Genomic DNA, 9,617 nt, shown 5'->3' on the forward strand with positions numbered 1-9,617 from the left:
TATCTTCGTCTCGATTAAGCTGAAACTAACTAACTATGCTTCAGGTATACTTTCCGCTCCCTTTCAATCCTACAGTTGACTTAAAAGGTGCGTACGTGCATGGACAGAAGCGTCCTATTAACTGACTTGCCGGCCGGGGGTGATTAATGATGTCAAAGGGAGTTCTGACAAATTATAACGTGGAGTTTTGTAGTGCGCTAGGTGGGGTGGTTGGAGGAAAATGTGGGGGGGGGGAGGGGGGAAGAAGCATTTCATCGTGTGTCGTGCGGATCCGCGCGGATCCGTCCTGCAATTTCATCCCTTAGTTCCCCCCCCCAACCCCCCCCCCCCACCCAATCACCCACCCCGTTCTTCTTTTTCCCTTGCATGAGCTTGCCTGCTGATGCGCCGTTACTCAAGAGATCCCTGAGGCACACGATGTCCGTGCAAGGGAGGTATGGATACTATCTCCAGTTTCTTATCTTTCCTCTTCGGCATTAGGCTCGCGTGGTGACTTGTCGTTTCTTCGCATCCCCCCCCCCCCCTTCGCCCCTCCCCCAACCTCCATCGCCGAAGCCCCCTTAATTCCCCATACCCCTCAGCCACAAATCCCGTATTAGCAGGTATCACCCGCAAAAAGGGTTACTAGGGGAGGAGGAGGGGGTAGCAGTAGTTGAACGCTTAGCACAGATAAATATTACAACCGCAATATCTTCCAAATTGGCCCTCGTTTTTTTTTTGCCAAGGTTAGTCCGAATTCCGCAAGTTTCGCATCTTGTTCTCCCTCCCCTTATTTTTTTTTTTTTACAATTCATTTTAACCAACCCCCCCCCCCCTTCCAACCCTATTCCCGTTATACCCTCCCCTAAAATAAAATAAAAATGATCGTTGGCTACCTTTACAGAATTAAACGGTATTGATTTATGTTCTGCCCTGGGCCCGTGGAATTCCTTACGACTGTAATCCGCAACTCGTTTTGACTTTTATTGGCTCGGGGAAGAGTCTTTCAATTTGTAGGTCTTGGAAATAGACCTCGTAAATCGTCTTGGGCAACGGAAGAAGGCTCTGTAATTTTGAGTCAGCCCTTTGCCCTTCCCCCCACCCGGCCGAATCCAACATTCCCCTCCTTCCCAGCGAACGATGAAAAGGAACCACGGGCTACATTATTTCGGCTTTTAATTTAGTACGAAGGTCACCCATGGTTTAAACTGTGCGTTTATTTTCAGCGGAGGAAAATATCATTATGGAATTACGGAAACGGCACTTGGCGACTTTTGCGTTTACTTTTACTTTACTTTCGCATGTGTACGTGCATTTTACGTAATAAATAATTTTTGGGAACTTTTTTTTTTTGTGTTTTTCCCCTTTGTAATTTTAATTAGAATATATATTTTTAATTTATTAATTAAATTAACTCTGTACTTTCTGGTAACAAAACAAAGGACTGGAATTAATAGAATAAATCAATATAGTAGGTAAATTTTTTAATGAGTTTGGAGATTTTCCCGTATTTTTTTATAGTTACACTTTTTTCAATATGGCGGCCACAATGACCGACAAGATGGCGGACGCTGCAATAGTTAACGTGTTGTACTACTCCATCAGACAAGAAAATCAAAGCTGATGGATATAAGATAGCTGACGTGACGTCATAATGGTGGAAATAATACATGCCTTAATATCGGTTGTAGAGGTCAGTCGCCTGGTAAATATGTTGGAAGAAGGAATTATTTTTTTTTTTTAGTTGACCTTCCTGGGAATGGAAACGAGGACTCCGGGCTCGAACACGTAACTTTTTTTTATTTTAAAAATTTATATTAGATTTTTAAAATTCTTTAAACAAATATTTCGAGTATTTAGTTTAAAAAAAGTGGAATCGAAGCATAAATATTAAGCTTGATGTGTCGCATTTCCAAGACACAATTAAACGTGAAGGTTACGATCAAGACCTTGGAGGGTACAATTTAAATTTCCCAAGAAGTTAGGATTTATTTAAGCCTCCCGACATTTTTGTGGAAGAAAACTGGAACTTCTCCCTCGAAAAGGAAAATTTTCCCTCGAAATTGGGGAATTTTGTGACTTTTTAAAGGACTTATGAGTAATTTTTTTTTAGGCAAAACGGGAAATAATCCACAATAATTCAAGATGGTTATTGACCCCATCCACATCTTGAACCCTGTGCCAGACTCGGCTATTACACACTACTCACCGGCAGGAGTTTCGGCGGGAGTATTGTGTTACACTGATGTCAGGGACTCTTCTACCTTGTTTACAGGTTTGATAATTGCTGATATAGTGTGCTTTCTGAGTATTCTGGTCACTTGTTTTGAAATTCCTTTCATGACAGGAAGATGTTCGTTCTATTCGTTTTTGGGGTGGCCTTGTGGTATTTCCTTTATTTATAGTAACCATTAGCTTGAAGAGCTGTTGGTAGGTGTTTCATCTCTTCCCCCCTTTCCCCCCCCCCCCCGGGCATGTCTTCTTCGCATATAGCTCTAGCTCTGTTGACCAAAGTGGAAATTACTGTTCTCTTCTGAAACGGCGGGTGTTTTTAACTTTCCCTGTCGATACCTGTATCCGTGGGTTGGCTTCCTGTAAACACTGTGGCCGGTGTGGTCCTCATTTAGTCTTGTAACCCTGTCGTCCGGAAAAGTCGTTTTTGGTCTACTTCCACCTCCAGGGTAAATTGAATGCTGTAAAGGATGAAGTTCATATGTTTCAGAAAGTATTGCAGCTTATCTTTGCATGGCATATCACAAAAGTGTCATGAATAGAGTCCGAAAAAATTCGCGGGTTCAATGACCTAAAGGATAGACTCCAATATCCTCTACACACTCGGGCAAATGCCAAACTGTTCATTGGCTGTTGACTTGTGAGTCGTCTCGACTGGGTGGCCTGTGATTCGACACTTCTATGAGTGAGGGTCTCTAATTGGCCCTCAGTCCTCCAGATTAACAGTGAACCAATGACAGAAGCAGCACTAAGGTATAATTATTTGAATTTTAGCGTAACACGAAATTAACCCGCGAATTTTTCAGGTCTCTAGTCATGAAGCATATTCACTTTGCCTGAAGTCTGGGCAACGCCTCGTACTGTAGATAGCAGTTTTATATATATATATATATACATATACATACATACATACATACATACACACACATACACCTTTTGGAAAGTCACAATGTCGAAACATTTAGACTTTGGCTACCTCCTCATAGCAATACAAGACACATATTAATTTTGTGTATTATAAGCTTAATATAAATAAAATAATACTAAAACAGTTTTAATTTTTTAAAGGGATCTCTATTATAAAATTTAGGGATATCACTTTGCCAATTATATTTTTCTTCAGTGGTGACCAAATAATTATCGATCAATCTCTTCTTTCCTTCTTGGATCACGATTGTAAACAAATTATATATTTTTGGTATTGATAAATAGATGTTATAAAAATGTAGTTTAAATGGCTTATGTAACGGATACTGATATTAATCGAAACAGTGGTGGATACAGAAATTTTTTGTGAAGGGGATTAAAAAAAAATCACATTATCATTCTCACCATGCTTCACTTCACTGCCTTGGTAGTTTGTGATTCGAAATGTTGTAACAGCTCACCTTGCATCCTTGCATCAACGAAAATAATATACCGCTTTCACCGAAATCTCACATAGCATATTTTTTTATAAATCCAGAAAAGGGGGAAAAAAAATTGAAGTGGTGGATATATCATCCCTGTCCCTTTCCGCGTCCGGCACTGAATGTAAAAGTTTTAAGAGTTTTGGCGTCTGAATACCATTCATCAGGACACTTATTTCGTACATGTGCTTTCTGTATCTGACTGACAGACAGACAGACAACGCATAGATTAAACCGGTGGGTCTAGAAAAAGCGAAATTTTCGCATAGGAGTTCCTTACACAATTTAGGTGAGCACTACGAAAGGACTTGTGAAAAGTCGTCCCCTAAGTGGGGGGTTAGATACGGGATGAAAGTTTGGGGAAAAAGCCCGTCTGGCACACGGCTAGTAGTACACACCATAAAATTCCAGCTAAGCAAATTCCTAAGTCGATGCTTCTTGGCAACCTATTGCACCGAGGTATCGAATGTCGTTAACGCTTAAAGATACGTCACGTTTATTATTTCCCTCCTCCTTCCCCCTTTTTTTTTTTGCCCTCATTCCTTCACACCATCGCCAAATTATTCGCCCTTCCGCGGTCTGATTGGGTCCGCCCGTGATGGGCGAAGGGCTTTCTCGGGAGTCGAATATCCAGCGGAAGTAATCGCGTCGTACCCCCTCCCCCCCCCTTTCTCCCCTGCTCGCAGCTTATCAGGAAGGGGGCGTCATACATTTATTCATCGGCGGAGAAAGGGCTGAAGAGAGAGAGAGAGAGAGAGAGAGAGAGAGGAAGCAACGCGAAAAGTGGGCGGGCGGATGTTTTTATTTCAATTTTCGAAAGACGCGCAACAAATTTAATTTCGTCTTGAAACAAGCTGTGCTCTGGTTCGGTGGTACGACTTTAGGGGTTGAAGGGGTTGGGGGTGGTGAGATACCCGTTCTGGGGGGGGGGGGGGGGAGATAAAAAGGGTTGCATCGTCACAAAGCCCCTCTGGGGGTCGTGCCAGGGTAGGGGATAAGGATTTGGGTTCGGTAGGGTGTAAGAGGAGGGGGGGAGGGAGGTATTGGAAGGAGGATAGCATCCGTGACGTCGGCGACTTGGAATTAGTTTTCTCTCCCCTGTGATCAGTCCCCGGGAGAGAAGACTGGCCCCTCCTTTTACTTATTTCCCTTTCAGCCTGCTTCTCCACTTCCTTATTTTCCCCCTCTCCGCTTCCTCTATTCGTTCAGCTCACTCGCTTTCATACCATCCTCACCGTGACTCGCCATTCGATTCCTTAAGTATTCTGCTGCCATATATATATACACTCATACATACACACACATACATACATATATACAGCCCGTGTTTTTAAACTTAATTAGTAAACATGCAACTTGTGGTCAAATTGAATTTTATGAGTTTTAAGAACCTTAAAATCTAATTTTTTGTTTCAACGCTAGCTATACCTAGAACTGAGCGCATTTAATGTTTGTTTTTGTAGTCTACAGTTTCGAATTATTCACATTTCATGTAGTTTTCTCCGCACATCCGTTTCGTTTTAGGATATCATTTCAAAATCAAAAAAAAAAAAAATTGTTTTCCCAAAATACCGTTTAGGTTTTTTAAAGTGAAATTACAAACTTTTTTTGACCTAGAAGAAAGTCGTAGAAGATCTTTTTGTGGGAAAGAATAGTCTGAAGAATAAAATGGGATTTATTATTATAATATGGAAATTATTAGTCTGAATATTCAATAATTTGGCGAAAGGAGGGGATTTTAAAACTTTGAGGAAAAAAAATGCTATATCTCGAAAACTACAACATTTTTGATTCAGAAATTTAATTTTTGGCTTCTACTTTTCTCGGCTTGACGTTGAGTTTGGGGTCATTCTGTATAGTAAAACAAAATCCAGTATCAATCGCCTTAAACGCATCTACCAAAAAAATGCATTGAGATAATATAGTGGTTGCGAACTATTCTTAAGGTGGACTAGTCCCCATATACATTAAGTTGTATAAATTAGATTATAGCTCAGTTTTTGAATTTTTTCTTATCTGCTTTAGAACACGAATTTTATTTCCATCGTTCTTTTAAAATTCATATGTGAATGCGTCTAATTTGCTCGAGACTGTAACCACAATCATTAAAAATGATTAATTTTGTATATTTTATCTTACATTAAATATAATTCTGTCACTCCATTGGAACAATGTATTTCTTATCTCAAGGAAAAATAATTGTCACTCTTTTGGAACAGTGTCAGGGACCTGTTAGATGATTCAGCGAGCAATGAAAAATCTTAGATTTTTATTGATTTATTTTTATGCAATTAATGGAAGAATGTGATCTACCGAGAATGGAGGTGACCCACATCTGAAAATAAAAACCACGCTGTGGATAACTATTTTTTTTTTCAATTATAGGGGCAAGGTATGGCTGTTCCTGCTCGAAACGAAAAAGAAAAAAAAGGGAGGGGGCACTATTTTGAATGAACCTCTTTCATGGGCGGAGGATAGCCCAAGTTTCCATATAATAATAAACAATAATAAAAGGATTGATGTAATTTTATAAATAAAAACAATAATTTTAACAATAATTTGTGAAGATTAGTTAAAAATTTTATAACTGCTGCTTCTTTCTTAATTAGTTATTTCTTTTATTTATTTCAAAGTGTAGGACAAATAACAGCCAAAGGGTTAGTAAATTTGTCAGAAATTTGTTTTATATATAATATATCTGATTTTACTTTTTTTTTCACTTCCAAAAGCAAGGGTTAGGATAGCTGCATTTCATAGCCTTTTTGTAGGGTGCGTAACCATCATGCAAGAATTTCGGGGCGTTTTTAGAGAGTGGCACCACCTCTGAAAAAAAATAAAAGCCTGGTAATTGTTTCCGGTTGGTCGCTGGCATCGAAAGTTCTTCCCCCTTTTTTTTCTCCCTGCAGCAATTGGCGGACCTGAATGCAAATGACGGTGGTTGCCAGTTTTGAATTTTTTTATTTTTATTGAATCCTTTCCTTTTTCTCTCCCCAGCCCCAATGATATTTTAACTATTTTTGCAGGCCATCTTGCCCATTCAATCACACTGCTGAATTCTCGACCGACTTTCATTGCAAAACTCGAAACTATGTTAATTATATATATATATATACATGCTTATCGAGGATGCAAAATTACTGTTAACAGACTTAAATAACTGCCGTTCTAAATCGGCGAGTTGAAATATTTAAAGCAGTAAAATACGCGTTTGCAACTGGGCAGGGGAACTGTGTCTTTTAGATCATTACAAATGATTTCATTCATGCATATTTTTAAAAATTAATAATTAGTGTCAGTAATACTTGTACATTTGTTTTGTAAAAATTACTCGAAATTTTTTAATATTTTATAACCTAAATACATTTGAATTCGATTAGCTGTGATTTTTTTTCGCATATCCATGCTGACCTTACAAATACCCCCCCCCCCCCCCAAAAAAAAAATAAATTAACCCGGTAGTTCAAGGTTCTACTGTAGGTACATATGTGTTGATAGCTTGTATTAACAAAAGCGAATAAACAAGTTGACTTAAGAAAAACGGATCAATACCAATAACATAAAAACTAAAATTTGAAATGTCAGTTTTCTTTTCTCGATCGAAATCCGTCATTTAAATTTCCGTCTGTTAAACGCTGGAATTCTAAAAGTGTACTTTTACCTGAGATTTTAGTGTGAAATTTATTTTTTAAAACTCGGTTAGAAACAAAACTTACCCATAACAAAAATGATAGAATGGTCTTACTGCTCATTCACTAATTTCTGGGCCACGGCCCTGATATAAGCCACGTGTCCGCTCTCTGTGCAGGGAGAGAGAGGGGTGGGGTGGAAAAGGAGAAAGGTCTGCGGATGGTGCGGGTGGGGGACGCACCACAACGCCGAAATACCACAACGCCGAACGTAAAATAACGCCGAAAACCATAACGCCGAATGCCAAATTGACTACAACGTCGACAGCTAGAAAACTGCTGTGTACCACAACGCCGAACTACCACAACGCCGAAATACATTAACGCCGAAAAATTTCATTGCAGGACTGCCACAAAGGTTGGGTTATGTTAGGCTAGGTTAGGCTAGCCTAGGTTAGGTTAGGTTGTGGTATTTCGGCGTTAAGATACATTTAAGAAAAACACACAAATTCATTCAGTTGTTTTTCGTTTTGCTCCTGTGATCCCCCCCCCCCCCCCCCCCCCCCGCAGCAGAAACATTTTTCGGCGTTACTGTATTTCGGCGTTGTGGTACACAGCAGTTTTCTAGCTGTCGGCGTTGCGGTCAATTTGGCATTCGGCGTTGTGGTATTTCGGCGTTGTGGTGCGTCCCCCGCCCGCACCATCCGCAGACCTTTCTCCCTTTCCCCCCCACCTCCCCCCCCTCTCTCTCTCCCTGCACAGAGAGCGGACACATGGCCCATATCAGGCCCATATTGCGGTCAATTTGGCATTCGGCGTTATGGTATTCGGCGTTATTGTACGTTCGGCGTTGTGGTAACGACCCTTGCGGGTGCCTTCTGCCCCTGGCTGGCTCGACCTTGAGCGCGACAGGACGCGACCCGACGATGCCTCTCGCATCGGATTCCTCTCTGCTCCCTTCCCCCCCTCCACGGAGTCCCTTCCCCCCCTTCACGGAGTCCCTTCCCCCTCCTCCTCTCCCCTCCTCGCCAACAACCAACCGACGTGTAGCGTCGCGCGCGTGTGCGAGTTAGTTATTGGATCCAGTTGTAATTACAGTCGGTTTCCGAACTCTCTCCCTCCCCTGTGCGTCTACAACGTTCTCTCTCACCCTTCCTTCCCCTTCCCCTCCCCGTTTTTCCCCCTCGAGCCAACGTCACCCGCAGCCCCGTCCTCGTTAGCATCGGCGATTGAGTTACCCCCCACCCCCCACCCCCCACCCCCGATGTGCCGTGGACGATACACAGCCCACCGACCACCCTCTTTCATCCCCACACCCTCCCCTCCAATTCGTCCTTCCATTACCCCGGCTTATTGTGGCGTATTTCACACGTGGCATACATGCCCCTGCAACCGGAGACTCGGGTGCTTTCAATAACCTTTTGGAACTCAGGGGGTGTGTGGGAGGGGAAAAAAGGACAATATCTTGGGGCGGTATTCCAATACTCTCGGGTAAGGTAGCGGAATAAGCAGCGCCTTTGTTGGGGACACAGTAACCCGTAACCCAAACTCGAGGTGCCGTATTCCACGGACGCGTCCAAAAACCGAATCCCGGTTTAAGGTAGCAGATCGGCAGAGCGTTTACGATGAACGGTGCCCTGCGCGAGGCTAGAAACTGCGGTTACGACGCGTTCTAGCGGACGTTTCGCCGCAACCATCGATAAAATTGTTACGGCAAAAATTACTATCAGATTTGCAGCCCCAATCGGCACACGAAACTGGAACCCGCCTTTTCTAATTTTCTCAAGAACTTTTTTTTTAAGTTGCGATTTTTTTTTCTTGTCTTGACCATCAAAGTGTACTAAATGTGTCCAAAAAAGATAGTTTCGTTGCAACCTTTAAAGTTTCATTCGGCACACCAACATGCTTGGTACGTACCCCGATGATCACAAAAGTGACTATGTACGAGTTCTATTACCTTTATTAATGGTGAAAGTGTATATATAATTATATATATATATATTTATATTTATATGTGTAATTATTTTTTTGTGTTTATTTGATTTTTGTGGACTCTGAGTAAAGAGTCAGATTTTTTTTTTCATTAATGTTTAACATAAATGTGTTTTATATTTTATTACTTGTGTTAATTTCACGTAACTTTTTTTTTTCATTTAATACGTCGTTTGGGAAAAAAGCACCAATCAACATTGATAATCAGTTTATTATTAATTATAAATTATTAAGACCATTAATCGAAATCAAAACTATCCTATCTCTCAAGTTGGAAAAAATTACACATAAATGTCAATTTTCGTCGAAATCGGTTGACTTGGTGAAGAGTTCACTGGAAACAAACATCACTTTATTACTGCAGTAAAAGTCAAGGAGT

This window comes from Bacillus rossius, chromosome 11 (genome assembly GCF_032445375.1).
Source record: "Bacillus rossius redtenbacheri isolate Brsri chromosome 11, Brsri_v3, whole genome shotgun sequence".
Taxonomy (NCBI): Eukaryota; Metazoa; Arthropoda; class Insecta; order Phasmatodea; family Bacillidae; genus Bacillus; species Bacillus rossius.